At 32.7% G+C, this 18,339-nt stretch overlaps 9 non-coding genes across 9 annotated transcripts; all 9 read left to right on the plus strand.

Moving 5' to 3' along the window:
- The first annotated feature begins 555 nt into the window (after positions 1-555).
- On the plus strand, positions 556-627 carry TRNAM-CAU (transfer RNA methionine (anticodon CAU)). The gene has a single exon. It is a non-coding gene; the product is annotated as a tRNA-Met (tRNA).
- Positions 628-2,120: 1,493 nt separating this feature from the next.
- TRNAM-CAU (transfer RNA methionine (anticodon CAU)) lies at positions 2,121-2,192 on the plus strand. The gene has a single exon. It is a non-coding gene; the product is annotated as a tRNA-Met (tRNA).
- Positions 2,193-3,685: 1,493 nt separating this feature from the next.
- On the plus strand, positions 3,686-3,757 carry TRNAM-CAU (transfer RNA methionine (anticodon CAU)). Its single transcript has one exon. It is a non-coding gene; the product is annotated as a tRNA-Met (tRNA).
- A 1,493-nt stretch (positions 3,758-5,250) lies between these two features.
- TRNAM-CAU (transfer RNA methionine (anticodon CAU)) lies at positions 5,251-5,322 on the plus strand. Its single transcript has one exon. It is a non-coding gene; the product is annotated as a tRNA-Met (tRNA).
- A 1,537-nt stretch (positions 5,323-6,859) lies between these two features.
- Positions 6,860-6,931, plus strand: TRNAM-CAU (transfer RNA methionine (anticodon CAU)). Its single transcript has one exon. It is a non-coding gene; the product is annotated as a tRNA-Met (tRNA).
- A 1,497-nt stretch (positions 6,932-8,428) lies between these two features.
- Positions 8,429-8,500, plus strand: TRNAM-CAU (transfer RNA methionine (anticodon CAU)). Its single transcript has one exon. It is a non-coding gene; the product is annotated as a tRNA-Met (tRNA).
- Positions 8,501-9,994: 1,494 nt separating this feature from the next.
- TRNAM-CAU (transfer RNA methionine (anticodon CAU)) lies at positions 9,995-10,066 on the plus strand. The gene has a single exon. It is a non-coding gene; the product is annotated as a tRNA-Met (tRNA).
- Positions 10,067-11,565: 1,499 nt separating this feature from the next.
- TRNAM-CAU (transfer RNA methionine (anticodon CAU)) lies at positions 11,566-11,637 on the plus strand. Its single transcript has one exon. It is a non-coding gene; the product is annotated as a tRNA-Met (tRNA).
- A 6,173-nt stretch (positions 11,638-17,810) lies between these two features.
- Positions 17,811-17,882, plus strand: TRNAM-CAU (transfer RNA methionine (anticodon CAU)). Its single transcript has one exon. It is a non-coding gene; the product is annotated as a tRNA-Met (tRNA).
- The last annotated feature ends 457 nt before the right edge of the window (positions 17,883-18,339 follow it).

An 18,339-nucleotide genomic window follows, 5' to 3' on the forward strand; every position in this document is an offset into this window, starting at 1 on the left:
GTTTCCATATTGAATGAGATAATGCTTTGGATTGAGATGACTTTATTAGGAATCATTTGCATTGGCACATCCTTACATTGTCTATGCAGAATAAGAATAACGCATGACTGTCAAAAAGATTGGTTGTTGTGTTAGGAAACAAAGCGGAGGGCAATGGGTTAAGCTAACTCCTGCATAAAAAATGTTTGAAATGATGATATACTAAGAATTAAAATGGAAAATGGTGTACATTAGGAATAAGGAGGTAAATGCGTGATAGTTGTGGAAAAATCTCTAAAATTAAAGGGAATGAAAATTTGGGTAACTAATGAAATGATATAGAGTAGATATCACTCAATTTGACTTTTGCTCAATATGATTTTAACTAATCCAAACAATGAAGTTTTATTTTATTTCATCTCATACCACTGTATTCCATCAATCTAAACAAAATTTATGTCTTAATATGTGCTACTTCAGTATTCTCAACAACATCAAACCGAAAGAAAACCTTTTCATACACCAAAACAAAGAAAAACGTCATAGACATAGATATTTGAAAAAATAACTCAACAAATCAGAGTGGCGCAGCGGAAGCGTGGTGGGCCCATAACCCACAGGTCCCTGGATCGAAACCAGGCTCTGATATAAATTATCTTAACTTTATACTTTTTCATTTATTTTGGATTGTAAACATATATATATTTTACTAAACCAATCATAGAACATTTATTTGAAAATGATAAAGTCCTAAATATACGAAAGAAAATATATTCTTACATGTTCTAAATATATGGTCAAAAATCTGCACAACGAGAGGGCCAAACATTTTAGCTTTAACTTTTGTGGCTCCAACAAACCCAAGATGTCATGCTTAGTGTTTCACCAAACTTTAACATCACCAATATCAGACTTTGATCGAGCAATTTCAATTCCAAAGAAGGCAACATAGAGGCCCAAAGTCCATCATCACAAAGTTTTGAGAAAGATGTTGTTTCAATGCCTTATTACCCCATTGGTCACTGTCTTTAATCATAATGTCATCCATTTAAGCTACATAATATATATATATTTAGGATGAACACTTAATAAATATTGAGTGGTCTTTTCATTAAATATCATCCCGTGCAGATGTAGACCTCTTTTGAATCGACGAAACCATGTCTGATGTGATTGTTTTATGCCCTATAATTAGTTTTTTCAATTCGCATACCAACCTATGTCTTCCTGAGAAACAAACCAAAAAGGTTGCTCCATATAAATTTTCTTCTTCAAAGTCATCAAGCAAAAAATCATTCTTGATGTCCAACTAAAATAAAGGTCAGTGTTTCGCGGTAGTCATACCTATAAAGAGGCAAAAAATAATAATTTTTGCAACAGGTGAAAAGGTATCATTACATTCCGGACCATAGACCTTGGTTTAACAATCTGCAACTATTCAAGCCTTTAATCGATCAAAGTGTTTTCTAGGTCCTACTTTGACATCAAACACTCGATGAGAATGAAAGATATATTTTTCAAGAGAATATGGAACATGCTCCTAAGTATGGTTAGATTTTAGACTCCCGTGGTGTCAATCATGGCTTGTTTCCATATTGAATGAGATAATGCTTTGGATTGAGATGACTTTATTAGGAATCATTTGCATTGGCACATCCTTACATTGTCTATGCAGAATAAGAATAACGCATGACTGTCAAAAAGATTGGTTGTTGTGTTAGGAAACAAAGCGGAGGGCAATGGGTTAAGCTAACTCCTGCATAAAAAATGTTTGAAATGATGATATACTAAGAATTAAAATGGAAAATGGTGTACATTAGGAATAAGGAGGTAAATGCGTGATAGTTGTGGAAAAATCTCTAAAATTAAAGGGAATGAAAATTTGGGTAACTAATGAAATGATATAGAGTAGATATCACTCAATTTGACTTTTGCTCAATATGATTTTAACTAATCCAAACAATGAAGTTTTATTTTATTTCATCTCATACCACTGTATTCCATCAATCTAAACAAAATTTATGTCTTAATATGTGCTACTTCAGTATTCTCAACAACATCAAACCGAAAGAAAACCTTTTCATACACCAAAACAAAGAAAAACGTCATAGACATAGATATTTGAAAAAATAACTCAACAAATCAGAGTGGCGCAGCGGAAGCGTGGTGGGCCCATAACCCACAGGTCCCTGGATCGAAACCAGGCTCTGATATAAATTATCTTAACTTTATACTTTTTCATTTATTTTGGATTGTAAACATATATATATTTTACTAAACCAATCATAGAACATTTATTTGAAAATGATAAAGTCCTAAATATACGAAAGAAAATATATTCTTACATGTTCTAAATATATGGTCAAAAATCTGCACAACGAGAGGGCCAAACATTTTAGCTTTAACTTTTGTGGCTCCAACAAACCCAAGATGTCATGCTTAGTGTTTCACCAAACTTTAACATCACCAATATCAGACTTTGATCGAGCAATTTCAATTCCAAAGAAGGCAACATAGAGGCCCAAAGTCCATCATCACAAAGTTTTGAGAAAGATGTTGTTTCAATGCCTTATTACCCCATTGGTCACTGTCTTTAATCATAATGTCATCCATTTAAGCTACATAATATATATATATTTAGGATGAACACTTAATAAATATTGAGTGGTCTTTTCATTAAATATCATCCCGTGCAGATGTAGACCTCTTTTGAATCGACGAAACCATGTCTGATGTGATTGTTTTATGCCCTATAATTAGTTTTTTCAATTCGCATACCAACCTATGTCTTCCTGAGAAACAAACCAAAAAGGTTGCTCCATATAAATTTTCTTCTTCAAAGTCATCAAGCAAAAAATCATTCTTGATGTCCAACTAAAATAAAGGTCAGTGTTTCGCGGTAGTCATACCTATAAAGAGGCAAAAAATAATAATTTTTGCAACAGGTGAAAAGGTATCATTACATTCCGGACCATAGACCTTGGTTTAACAATCTGCAACTATTCAAGCCTTTAATCGATCAAAGTGTTTTCTAGGTCCTACTTTGACATCAAACACTCGATGAGAATGAAAGATATATTTTTCAAGAGAATATGGAACATGCTCCTAAGTATGGTTAGATTTTAGACTCCCGTGGTGTCAATCATGGCTTGTTTCCATATTGAATGAGATAATGCTTTGGATTGAGATGACTTTATTAGGAATCATTTGCATTGGCACATCCTTACATTGTCTATGCAGAATAAGAATAACGCATGACTGTCAAAAAGATTGGTTGTTGTGTTAGGAAACAAAGCGGAGGGCAATGGGTTAAGCTAACTCCTGCATAAAAAATGTTTGAAATGATGATATACTAAGAATTAAAATGGAAAATGGTGTACATTAGGAATAAGGAGGTAAATGCGTGATAGTTGTGGAAAAATCTCTAAAATTAAAGGGAATGAAAATTTGGGTAACTAATGAAATGATATAGAGTAGATATCACTCAATTTGACTTTTGCTCAATATGATTTTAACTAATCCAAACAATGAAGTTTTATTTTATTTCATCTCATACCACTGTATTCCATCAATCTAAACAAAATTTATGTCTTAATATGTGCTACTTCAGTATTCTCAACAACATCAAACCGAAAGAAAACCTTTTCATACACCAAAACAAAGAAAAACGTCATAGACATAGATATTTGAAAAAATAACTCAACAAATCAGAGTGGCGCAGCGGAAGCGTGGTGGGCCCATAACCCACAGGTCCCTGGATCGAAACCAGGCTCTGATATAAATTATCTTAACTTTATACTTTTTCATTTATTTTGGATTGTAAACATATATATATTTTACTAAACCAATCATAGAACATTTATTTGAAAATGATAAAGTCCTAAATATACGAAAGAAAATATATTCTTACATGTTCTAAATATATGGTCAAAAATCTGCACAACGAGAGGGCCAAACATTTTAGCTTTAACTTTTGTGGCTCCAACAAACCCAAGATGTCATGCTTAGTGTTTCACCAAACTTTAACATCACCAATATCAGACTTTGATCGAGCAATTTCAATTCCAAAGAAGGCAACATAGAGGCCCAAAGTCCATCATCACAAAGTTTTGAGAAAGATGTTGTTTCAATGCCTTATTACCCCATTGGTCACTGTCTTTAATCATAATGTCATCCATTTAAGCTACATAATATATATATATTTAGGATGAACACTTAATAAATATTGAGTGGTCTTTTCATTAAATATCATCCCGTGCAGATGTAGACCTCTTTTGAATCGACGAAACCATGTCTGATGTGATTGTTTTATGCCCTATAATTAGTTTTTTCAATTCGCATACCAACCTATGTCTTCCTGAGAAACAAACCAAAAAGGTTGCTCCATATAAATTTTCTTCTTCAAAGTCATCAAGCAAAAAATCATTCTTGATGTCCAACTAAAATAAAGGTCAGTGTTTCGCGGTAGTCATACCTATAAAGAGGCAAAAAATAATAATTTTTGCAACAGGTGAAAAGGTATCATTACATTCCGGACCATAGACCTTGGTTTAACAATCTGCAACTATTCAAGCCTTTAATCGATCAAAGTGTTTTCTAGGTCCTACTTTGACATCAAACACTCGATGAGAATGAAAGATATATTTTTCAAGAGAATATGGAACATGCTCCTAAGTATGGTTAGATTTTAGACTCCCGTGGTGTCAATCATGGCTTGTTTCCATATTGAATGAGATAATGCTTTGGATTGAGATGACTTTATTAGGAATCATTTGCATTGGCACATCCTTACATTGTCTATGCAGAATAAGAATAACGCATGACTGTCAAAAAGATTGGTTGTTGTGTTAGGAAACAAAGCGGAGGGCAATGGGTTAAGCTAACTCCTGCATAAAAAATGTTTGAAATGATGATATACTAAGAATTAAAATGGAAAATGGTGTACATTAGGAATAAGGAGGTAAATGCGTGATAGTTGTGGAAAAATCTCTAAAATTAAAGGGAATGAAAATTTGGGTAACTAATGAAATGATATAGAGTAGATATCACTCAATTTGACTTTTGCTCAATATGATTTTAACTAATCCAAACAATGAAGTTTTATTTTATTTCATCTCATACCACTGTATTCCATCAATCTAAACAAAATTTATGTCTTAATACGTGCTACTTCAGTATTCTCAACAACATCAAACCGAAAGAAAACCTTTTCATACACCAAAACAAAGAAAAACGTCATAGACATAGATATTTGAAAAAATAACTCAACAAATCAGAGTGGCGCAGCGGAAGCGTGGTGGGCCCATAACCCACAGGTCCCTGGATCGAAACCAGGCTCTGATATAAATTATCTTAACTTTATACTTTTTCATTTATTTTGGATTGTATAAATTATCTTAACTTTATACTTTTTCATTTATTTTGGATTGTAAACATATATATATTTTACTAAACCAATCATAGAACATTTATTTGAAAATGATAAAGTCCTAAATATACGAAAGAAAATATATTCTTACATGTTCTAAATATATGGTCAAAAATCTGCACAACGAGAGGGCCAAACATTTTAGCTTTAACTTTTGTGGCTCCAACAAACCCAAGATGTCATGCTTAGTGTTTCACCAAACTTTAACATCACCAATATCAGACTTTGATCGAGCAATTTCAATTCCAAAGAAGGCAACATAGAGGCCCAAAGTCCATCATCACAAAGTTTTGAGAAAGATGTTGTTTCAATGCCTTATTACCCCATTGGTCACTGTCTTTAATCATAATGTCATCCATTTAAGCTACATAATATATATATATTTAGGATGAACACTTAATAAATATTGAGTGGTCTTTTCATTAAATATCATCCCGTGCAGATGTAGACCTCTTTTGAATCGACGAAACCATGTCTGATGTGATTGTTTTATGCCCTATAATTAGTTTTTTCAATTCGCATACCAACCTATGTCTTCCTGAGAAACAAACCAAAAAGGTTGCTCCATATAAATTTTCTTCTTCAAAGTCATCAAGCAAAAAATCATTCTTGATGTCCAACTAAAATAAAGGTCAGTGTTTCGCGGTAGTCATACCTATAAAGAGGCAAAAAATAATAATTTTTGCAACAGGTGAAAAGGTATCATTACATTCCGGACCATAGACCTTGGTTTAACAATCTGCAACTATTCAAGCCTTTAATCGATCAAAGTGTTTTCTAGGTCCTACTTTGACATCAAACACTCGATGAGAATGAAAGATATATTTTTCAAGAGAATATGGAACATGCTCCTAAGTATGGTTAGATTTTAGACTCCCGTGGTGTCAATCATGGCTTGTTTCCATATTGAATGAGATAATGCTTTGGATTGAGATGACTTTATTAGGAATCATTTGCATTGGCACATCCTTACATTGTCTATGCAGAATAAGAATAACGCATGACTGTCAAAAAGATTGGTTGTTGTGTTAGGAAACAAAGCGGAGGGCAATGGGTTAAGCTAACTCCTGCATAAAAAATGTTTGAAATGATGATATACTAAGAATTAAAATGGAAAATGGTGTACATTAGGAATAAGGAGGTAAATGCGTGATAGTTGTGGAAAAATCTCTAAAATTAAAGGGAATGAAAATTTGGGTAACTAATGAAATGATATAGAGTAGATATCACTCAATTTGACTTTTGCTCAATATGATTTTAACTAATCCAAACAATGAAGTTTTATTTTATTTCATCTCATACCACTGTATTCCATCAATCTAAACAAAATTTATGTCTTAATATGTGCTACTTCAGTATTCTCAACAACATCAAACCGAAAGAAAACCTTTTCATACACCAAAACAAAGAAAAACGTCATAGACATAGATATTTGAAAAAATAACTCAACAAATCAGAGTGGCGCAGCGGAAGCGTGGTGGGCCCATAACCCACAGGTCCCTGGATCGAAACCAGGCTCTGATATAAATTATCTTAACTTTATACTTTTTCATTTATTTTGGATTGTAAACATATATATATTTTACTAAACCAATCATAGAACATTTATTTGAAAATGATAAAGTCCTAAATATACGAAAGAAAATATATTCTTACATGTTCTAAATATATGGTCAAAAATCTGCACAACGAGAGGGCCAAACATTTTAGCTTTAACTTTTGTGGCTCCAACAAACCCAAGATGTCATGCTTAGTGTTTCACCAAACTTTAACATCACCAATATCAGACTTTGATCGAGCAATTTCAATTCCAAAGAAGGCAACATAGAGGCCCAAAGTCCATCATCACAAAGTTTTGAGAAAGATGTTGTTTCAATGCCTTATTACCCCATTGGTCACTGTCTTTAATCATAATGTCATCCATTTAAGCTACATAATATATATATATATATTTAGGATGAACACTTAATAAATATTGAGTGGTCTTTTCATTAAATATCATCCCGTGCAGATGTAGACCTCTTTTGAATCGACGAAACCATGTCTGATGTGATTGTTTTATGCCCTATAATTAGTTTTTTCAATTCGCATACCAACCTATGTCTTCCTGAGAAACAAACCAAAAAGGTTGCTCCATATAAATTTTCTTCTTCAAAGTCATCAAGCAAAAAATCATTCTTGATGTCCAACTAAAATAAAGGTCAGTGTTTCGCGGTAGTCATACCTATAAAGAGGCAAAAAATAATAATTTTTGCAACAGGTGAAAAGGTATCATTACATTCCGGACCATAGACCTTGGTTTAACAATCTGCAACTATTCAAGCCTTTAATCGATCAAAGTGTTTTCTAGGTCCTACTTTGACATCAAACACTCGATGAGAATGAAAGATATATTTTTCAAGAGAATATGGAACATGCTCCTAAGTATGGTTAGATTTTAGACTCCCGTGGTGTCAATCATGGCTTGTTTCCATATTGAATGAGATAATGCTTTGGATTGAGATGACTTTATTAGGAATCATTTGCATTGGCACATCCTTACATTGTCTATGCAGAATAAGAATAACGCATGACTGTCAAAAAGATTGGTTGTTGTGTTAGGAAACAAAGCGGAGGGCAATGGGTTAAGCTAACTCCTGCATAAAAAATGTTTGAAATGATGATATACTAAGAATTAAAATGGAAAATGGTGTACATTAGGAATAAGGAGGTAAATGCGTGATAGTTGTGGAAAAATCTCTAAAATTAAAGGGAATGAAAATTTGGGTAACTAATGAAATGATATAGAGTAGATATCACTCAATTTGACTTTTGCTCAATATGATTTTAACTAATCCAAACAATGAAGTTTTATTTTATTTCATCTCATACCACTGTATTCCATCAATCTAAACAAAATTTATGTCTTAATATGTGCTACTTCAGTATTCTCAACAACATCAAACCGAAAGAAAACCTTTTCATACACCAAAACAAAGAAAAACGTCATAGACATAGATATTTGAAAAAATAACTCAACAAATCAGAGTGGCGCAGCGGAAGCGTGGTGGGCCCATAACCCACAGGTCCCTGGATCGAAACCAGGCTCTGATATAAATTATCTTAACTTTATACTTTTTCATTTATTTTGGATTGTAAACATATATATATTTTACTAAACCAATCATAGAACATTTATTTGAAAATGATAAAGTCCTAAATATACGAAAGAAAATATATTCTTACATGTTCTAAATATATGGTCAAAAATCTGCACAACGAGAGGGCCAAACATTTTAGCTTTAACTTTTGTGGCTCCAACAAACCCAAGATGTCATGCTTAGTGTTTCACCAAACTTTAACATCACCAATATCAGACTTTGATCGAGCAATTTCAATTCCAAAGAAGGCAACATAGAGGCCCAAAGTCCATCATCACAAAGTTTTGAGAAAGATGTTGTTTCAATGCCTTATTACCCCATTGGTCACTGTCTTTAATCATAATGTCATCCATTTAAGCTACATAATATATATATATATTAGGATGAACACTTAATAAATATTGAGTGGTCTTTTCATTAAATATCATCCCGTGCAGATGTAGACCTCTTTTGAATCGACGAAACCATGTCTGATGTGATTGTTTTATGCCCTATAATTAGTTTTTTCAATTCGCATACCAACCTATGTCTTCCTGAGAAACAAACCAAAAAGGTTGCTCCATATAAATTTTCTTCTTCAAAGTCATCAAGCAAAAAATCATTCTTGATGTCCAACTAAAATAAAGGTCAGTGTTTCGCGGTAGTCATACCTATAAAGAGGCAAAAAATAATAATTTTTGCAACAGGTGAAAAGGTATCATTACATTCCGGACCATAGACCTTGGTTTAACAATCTGCAACTATTCAAGCCTTTAATCGATCAAAGTGTTTTCTAGGTCCTACTTTGACATCAAACACTCGATGAGAATGAAAGATATATTTTTCAAGAGAATATGGAACATGCTCCTAAGTATGGTTAGATTTTAGACTCCCGTGGTGTCAATCATGGCTTGTTTCCATATTGAATGAGATAATGCTTTGGATTGAGATGACTTTATTAGGAATCATTTGCATTGGCACATCCTTACATTGTCTATGCAGAATAAGAATAACGCATGACTGTCAAAAAGATTGGTTGTTGTGTTAGGAAACAAAGCGGAGGGCAATGGGTTAAGCTAACTCCTGCATAAAAAATGTTTGAAATGATGATATACTAAGAATTAAAATGGAAAATGGTGTACATTAGGAATAAGGAGGTAAATGCGTGATAGTTGTGGAAAAATCTCTAAAATTAAAGGGAATGAAAATTTGGGTAACTAATGAAATGATATAGAGTAGATATCACTCAATTTGACTTTTGCTCAATATGATTTTAACTAATCCAAACAATGAAGTTTTATTTTATTTCATCTCATACCACTGTATTCCATCAATCTAAACAAAATTTATGTCTTAATATGTGCTACTTCAGTATTCTCAACAACATCAAACCGAAAGAAAACCTTTTCATACACCAAAACAAAGAAAAACGTCATAGACATAGATATTTGAAAAAATAACTCAACAAATCAGAGTGGCGCAGCGGAAGCGTGGTGGGCCCATAACCCACAGGTCCCTGGATCGAAACCAGGCTCTGATATAAATTATCTTAACTTTATACTTTTTCATTTATTTTGGATTGTAAACATATATATATTTTACTAAACCAATCATAGAACATTTATTTGAAAATGATAAAGTCCTAAATATACGAAAGAAAATATATTCTTACATGTTCTAAATATATGGTCAAAAATCTGCACAACGAGAGGGCCAAACATTTTAGCTTTAACTTTTGTGGCTCCAACAAACCCAAGATGTCATGCTTAGTGTTTCACCAAACTTTAACATCACCAATATCAGACTTTGATCGAGCAATTTCAATTCCAAAGAAGGCAACATAGAGGCCCAAAGTCCATCATCACAAAGTTTTGAGAAAAATGTTGTTTCAATGCCTTATTACCCCATTGGTCACTGTCTTTAATCATAATGTCATCCATTTAAGCTACATAATATATATATATATATATTTAGGATGAACACTTAATAAATATTGAGTGGTCTTTTCATTAAATATCATCCCGTGCAGATGTAGACCTCTTTTGAATCGACGAAACCATGTCTGATGTGATTGTTTTATGCCCTATAATTAGTTTTTTCAATTCGCATACCAACCTATGTCTTCCTGAGAAACAAACCAAAAAGGTTGCTCCATATAAATTTTCTTCTTCAAAGTCATCAAGCAAAAAATCATTCTTGATGTCCAACTAAAATAAAGGTCAGTGTTTCGCGGTAGTCATACCTATAAAGAGGCAAAAAATAATAATTTTTGCAACAGGTGAAAAGGTATCATTACATTCCGGACCATAGACCTTGGTTTAACAATCTGCAACTATTCAAGCCTTTAATCGATCAAAGTGTTTTCTAGGTCCTACTTTGACATCAAACACTCGATGAGAATGAAAGATATATTTTTCAAGAGAATATGGAACATGCTCCTAAGTATGGTTAGATTTTAGACTCCCGTGGTGTCAATCATGGCTTGTTTCCATATTGAATGAGATAATGCTTTGGATTGAGATGACTTTATTAGGAATCATTTGCATTGGCACATCCTTACATTGTCTATGCAGAATAAGAATAACGCATGACTGTCAAAAAGATTGGTTGTTGTGTTAGGAAACAAAGCGGAGGGCAATGGGTTAAGCTAACTCCTGCATAAAAAATGTTTGAAATGATGATATACTAAGAATTAAAATGGAAAATGGTGTACATTAGGAATAAGGAGGTAAATGCGTGATAGTTGTGGAAAAATCTCTAAAATTAAAGGGAATGAAAATTTGGGTAACTAATGAAATGATATAGAGTAGATATCACTCAATTTGACTTTTGCTCAATATGATTTTAACTAATCCAAACAATGAAGTTTTATTTTATTTCATCTCATACCACTGTATTCCATCAATCTAAACAAAATTTATGTCTTAATATGTGCTACTTCAGTATTCTCAACAACATCAAACCGAAAGAAAACCTTTTCATACACCAAAACAAAGAAAAACGTCATAGACATAGATATTTGAAAAAATAACTCAACAAATCAGAGTGGCGCAGCGGAAGCGTGGTGGGCCCATAACCCACAGGTCCCTGGATCGAAACCAGGCTCTGATATAAATTATCTTAACTTTATACTTTTTCATTTATTTTGGATTGTAAACATATATATATTTTACTAAACCAATCATAGAACATTTATTTGAAAATGATAAAGTCCTAAATATACGAAAGAAAATATATTCTTACATGTTCTAAATATATGGTCAAAAATCTGCACAACGAGAGGGCCAAACATTTTAGCTTTAACTTTTGTGGCTCCAACAAACCCAAGATGTCATGCTTAGTGTTTCACCAAACTTTAACATCACCAATATCAGACTTTGATCGAGCAATTTCAATTCCAAAGAAGGCAACATAGAGGCCCAAAGTCCATCATCACAAAGTTTTGAGAAAGATGTTGTTTCAATGCCTTATTACCCCATTGGTCACTGTCTTTAATCATAATGTCATCCATTTAAGCTACATAATATATATATATTTAGGATGAACACTTAATAAATATTGAGTGGTCTTTTCATTAAATATCATCCCGTGCAGATGTAGACCTCTTTTGAATCGACGAAACCATGTCTGATGTGATTGTTTTATGCCCTATAATTAGTTTTTTCAATTCGCATACCAACCTATGTCTTCCTGAGAAACAAACCAAAAAGGTTGCTCCATATAAATTTTCTTCTTCAAAGTCATCAAGCAAAAAATCATTCTTGATGTCCAACTAAAATAAAGGTCAGTGTTTCGCGGTAGTCATACCTATAAAGAGGCAAAAAATAATAATTTTTGCAACAGGTGAAAAGGTATCATTACATTCCTGACCATAGACCTTGGTTTAACAATCTGCAACTATTCAAGCCTTTAATCGATCAAAGTGTTTTCTAGGTCCTACTTTGACATCAAACACTCGATGAGAATGAAAGATATATTTTTCAAGAGAATATGGAACATGCTCCTAAGTATGGTTAGATTTTAGACTCCCATGGTGTCAATCATGGCTTGTTTCCATATTGAATGAGATAATGCTTTGGATTGAGATGACTTTATTAGGAATCATTTGCATTGGCACATCCTTACATTGTCTATGCAGAATAAGAATAACGCATGACTGTCAAAAAGATTGGTTGTTGTGTTAGGAAACAAAGCGGAGGGCAATGGGTTAAGCTAACTCCTGCATAAAAAATGTTTGAAATGATGATATACTAAGAATTAAAATGGAAAATGGTGTACATTAGGAATAAGGAGGTAAATGCATGATAGTTGTGGAAAAATCTCTAAAATTAAAGGGAATGAAAATTTGGGTAACTTTTGAAATGATATAAAGTAGATATCACTCAATTTGACTTTTGCTCAATATGATTTTAACTAATCCAAACAATGAAGTTTTATTTTATTTCATCTCATACCACTGTATTCCATCAATCTAAACAAAATTTATGTCTTAATATGTGCTACTTCAGTATTCTCAACAACATCAAACCGAAAGAAAACCTTTTCATACACCAAAACAAAGAAAAACGTCATAGACATAGATATTTGAAAAAATAACTCAACAAATCAGAGTGGCGCAGCGGAAGCCTGGTGGGCCCATAACCCACAGGTCCCTGGATCCAAACCAGGCTCTGATATAAATTATCTTAACTTTATACTTTTTTATTTATTTTGGATTGTAAACATATATATATATTTTACTAAACCAATCATAGAACATTTATTTGAAAATGATAAAGTCCTAAATATACGAAAGAAAATATATTCTTACATGTTCTAAATATATGGTCAAAAATCTGCACAACGAGAGGGCCAAACATTTTAGCTTTAACTTTTGTGGCTCCAACAAACCCAAGATGTCATGCTTAGTGTTTCACCAAACTTTAACATCACCAATATCAGACTTTGATCGAGCAATTTCAATTCCAAAGAAGGCAACATAGAGGCCCAAAGTCCATCATCACAAAGTTTTGAGAAAAATGTTGTTTCAATGCCTTATTACCCCATTGGTCACTGTCTTTAATCATAATGTCATCCATTTAAGCTACATAATATATATATATTTAGGATGAACACTTAATAAATATTGAGTGGTCTTTTCATTAAATATCATCCCGTGCAGATGTAGACCTCTTTTGAATCGACGAAACCATGTCTGATGTGATTGTTTTATGCCCTATAATTAGTTTTTTCAATTCGCATACCAACCTATGTCTTCCTGAGAAACAAACCAAAAAGGTTGCTCCATATAAATTTTCTTCTTCAAAGTCATCAAGCAAAAAATCATTCTTGATGTCCAACTAAAATAAAGGTCAGTGTTTCGCGGTAGTCATACCTATAAAGAGGCAAAAAATAATAATTTTTGCAACAGGTGAAAAGGTATCATTACATTCCGGACCATAGACCTTGGTTTAACAATCTGCAACTATTCAAGCCTTTAATCGATCAAAGTGTTTTCTAGGTCCTACTTTGACATCAAACACTCGATGAGAATGAAAGATATATTTTTCAAGAGAATATGGAACATGCTCCTAAGTATGGTTAGATTTTAGACTCCCGTGGTGTCAATCATGGCTTGTTTCCATATTGAATGAGATAATGCTTTGGATTGAGATGACTTTATTAGGAATCATTTGCATTGGCACATCCTTACATTGTCTATGCAGAATAAGAATAACGCATGACTGTCAAAAAGATTGGTTGTTGTGTTAGGAAACAAAGCGGAGGGCAATGGGTTAAGCTAACTCCTGCATAAAAAATGTTTGAAATGATGATATACTAAGAATTAAAATGGAAAATGGTGTACATTAGGAATAAGGAGGTAAATGCGTGATAGTTGTGGAAAAATCTCTAAAATTAAAGGGAATGAAAATTTGGGTAACTAATGAAATGATATAGAGTAGATATCACTCAATTTGACTTTTGCTCAATATGATTTTAACTAATCCAAACAATGAAGTTTTATTTTATTTCATCTCATACCACTGTATTCCATCAATCTAAACAAAATTTATGTCCTAATATGTGCTACTTCAGTATTCTCAACAACATCAAACCGAAAGAAAACCTTTTCATACACCAAAACAAAGAAAAACGTCATAGACATAGATATTTGAAAAAATAACTGAACAAATCAGAGTGGCGCAGCGGAAGCGTGGTGGGCCCATAACCCATAGGTCCCTGGATCGAAACCAGGCTCTAATATAAATCATCTTTTATACTTTTTCATTTATTTTTGATTGTAAACATATATATATTTTACTAAACCAATCATAGAACATTTATTTGAAAATGATAAAGTCCTAAATATATGAAAGAAAATATATTCTTACATGTTCTAAATATATGGTCAAAAATCTGCACAACGAGAGTGCCAAACATTTTAGCTTTAACTTTTGTGGCTCCAACAAACCCTAGATGTCATGCTTAGTGTTTCATCACACTTTAACATCACCAATATCAGACTTTGATCGAGCAATTTCAATTCCAAAGAAGGCAACATAGAGGCCCAAAGTCCATCATCACAAAGTTTTGAGAAAGATGTTGTTTCAATGCCTTATTACCCCATTGGTCACTGTCTTTAATCATAATGTCATCCATTTAAGCTACATAATATATATATATATATTTAGGATGAACACTTAATAAATATTGAGTGGTCTTTTCATTAAATATCATCCCGTGCAGATGTAGACCTCTTTTGAATCGACGAAACCATGTCTGATGTGATTGTTTTATGCCCTATAATTAGTTTTTTCAATTCGCATACCAACCTATGTCTTCCTGAGAAACAAACCAAAAAGGTTGCTCCATATAAATTTTCTTCTTCAAAGTCATCAAGCAAAAAATCATTCTTGATGTCCAACTAATATAAAGGTCAGTGTTTCGCGGTAGTCATACCTATAAAGAGGCAAAAAATAATAATTTTTGCAACAGGTGAAAAGGTATCATTACATTCCTGACCATAGACATTGGTTTAACAATCTGCAACTATTCAAGCCTTTAATCGATCAAAGTGTTTTTACATTAAACACTCGATGAGAATGAAAGATATATTTTTCAAGAGAATATGGAACATGCTCCTAAGTATGGTTAGATTTTAGACTCTCGTGGTGTCAATCATGGCTTGTTTCCATATTGAATGAGATAATGCTTTGGATTGGGATGACTTTATTAGGAATCATTTGCATTGGCACATCCTTACATTGTCTATGCAGAATAAGAATAACGCATGACTGTCAAAAAGATTGGTTGTTGTGTTAGGAAACAAAGCGGGGGGCAATGGGTTAAGCTAACTCCTGCATAAAAAATGTTTGAAATGATGATATACTAGGAATTAAAATGGAAAATGGTGTACATTAGGAATAAGGAGGTAAATGCGTGATAGTTGTGGAAAAATCTCTAAAATTAAAGGGAATGAAAATTTGGGTAACTAATGAAATGAAATAGAGTAGATATCACTCAATTTTACTTTTGCTCAATATGATTTTAACTAATCCAAACAATGAAGTTTTATTTTATTTCATCTCGTACCACTGTATTCCATCAATCTAAACAAAATTTATGTCCTAATATGTGCTACTTCAGTATTCTCAACAACATCAAACCGGAAGAAAACATTTTCATACACCAAAACAAAGAAAAACGTCATATACATAGATATTTGAAAAAATAACTCAACAAATCAGAGTGGCGCAACGGAAGCGTGGTGGGCCCATAACCTATAGGTCCCTGGATCGAAACCAGGCTCTGATATAACTCATCTTAACTTTATACTTTTTCATTTATTTTGGATTGTAAACATATATATATTTTACTAAATCAATCATAGAACATTTATTTGAAAATGATAAAGTCCTAAATATACGAAAGAAAATATATTCTTACATGTTCTAAATATATGGTAAAAAATCTACACAACGAGAGGGCCAAACATTTTAGCTTTAACTTTTGTGGCTCCAACAAACCCTAGATGTCATGCTTAGTGTTTCATCACACTTTAACATCACCAATATCAGACTTTGATCGAGCAATTTCAATTCCAAAGAAGGCAACATAGAGGCCCAAAGTCCATCATCACAAAGTTTTGAGAAAGATGTTGTTTCAATGCCTTATTACCTCAATGGTCACTGTCTTTAATCATAATGTCATCCATTTAAGCTACATAATATATATATATTTAGGATGAACACTTAATAAATATTGAGTGGTCTTTTCATTAAATATCATCCCGTGCAGATGTAGACCTCTTTTGAATCGACGAAACCATGTCTTATGTGATTGTTTTATGCCCTATAATTAGTTTTTTCAATTCGCATACCAACCTATGTCTTCCTGAGAAACAAACCAAAAAGGTTGCTCCATATAAATTTTCTTCTTCAAAGTCATCAAGTAAAAAATCATTCTTGATGTCCAAGTAAAATAAAGGTCAGTGTTTCGCGGTAGTCATACCTATAAAGAGGCAAAAAAAAAAATTTGCAACAGGTGAAAAGGTATCATTACATTCCTGACCATAGACCTTGGTTTAACAATCTGCAACTATTCAAGCCTTTAATCGATCAAAGTGTTTTCTAGGTTCTACTTTGACATTAAACACTCGATGAGAATGAAAGATATATTTTTCAAGAGAATATGGAACATGCTCCTAAGTATGGTTAGATTTTAGACTCCCGTGGTGTCAATCATGGCTTGTTTCCATATTGAATAAGATAATGCTTTGGATTGGGATGACTTTATTAGGAATCATTTGCATTGGCACATCCTTACATTGTCTATGCAGAATAAGAATAACGCATGACTGTCAAAAAGATTGGTTGTTCTGTTAGGAAACAAAGCGGGGGGCAATGGGTTAAGCTAACTCCTGCATAAAAAATGTTTGAAATGATGATATACTAGGAATTAAAATGGAAAATGGTGTACATTAGGAATAAGGAGGTAAATGCGTGATAGTTGTGGAAAAATCTCTAAAATTAAAGGGAATGAAAATTTGGGTAACTAATGAAATGAAATAGAGTAGATATCACTCAATTTTACTTTTGCTCAAAATGATTTTAACTAATCCAAACAATGAAGTTTTGTTTTATTTCATCTCATACCACTGTATTCCATCAATCTAAACAAAATTTATGTCCTAATATGTGCTACTTCAGTATTCTCAACAACATCAAACCGGAAGAAAACCTTTTCATACACCAAAACAAAGAAAAACGTCATATACATAGATATTTGAAAAAATAACTCAACAAATCAGAGTGGCGCAGCGGAAGCGTGGTGGGCCCATAACCCACAGGTCCCTGGATCGAAACCAGGCTCTGATATAAATCATCTTAACTTTATACTTTTTCATTTATTTTGGATTGTAAACATATATATATTTTACTAAATCAATCATAGAACATTTATTTGAAAATGATAAAGTCCTAAATATACGAAAGAAAATATATTCTTACATTTTCTAAATATATGGTCAAAAATCTGCACAACGAGAGGGCCAAACATTTTAGCTTTAACTTTTGTGGCTCCAACAAACCCTAGATGTCATGCTTAGTGTTTCATCACACTTTAACATCACCAATATCAGACTTTGATCGAGCAATTTCAATTCCAAAGAAGGCAACATAGAGGCCCAAAGTCCATCATCACAAAGTTTTGAGAAAGATGTTGTTTCAATGCCTTATTACCTCAATGGTCACTGTCTTTAATCATAATGTCATCCATTTAAGCTACATAATATATATATTTTTAGGATGAACACTTAATAAATATTGAGTGGTC

The sequence above is a fragment of the Lathyrus oleraceus genome, chromosome 2 (genome assembly GCF_024323335.1).
Source record: "Lathyrus oleraceus cultivar Zhongwan6 chromosome 2, CAAS_Psat_ZW6_1.0, whole genome shotgun sequence".
In the NCBI taxonomy this organism is placed as follows: Eukaryota; Viridiplantae; Streptophyta; class Magnoliopsida; order Fabales; family Fabaceae; genus Lathyrus; species Lathyrus oleraceus.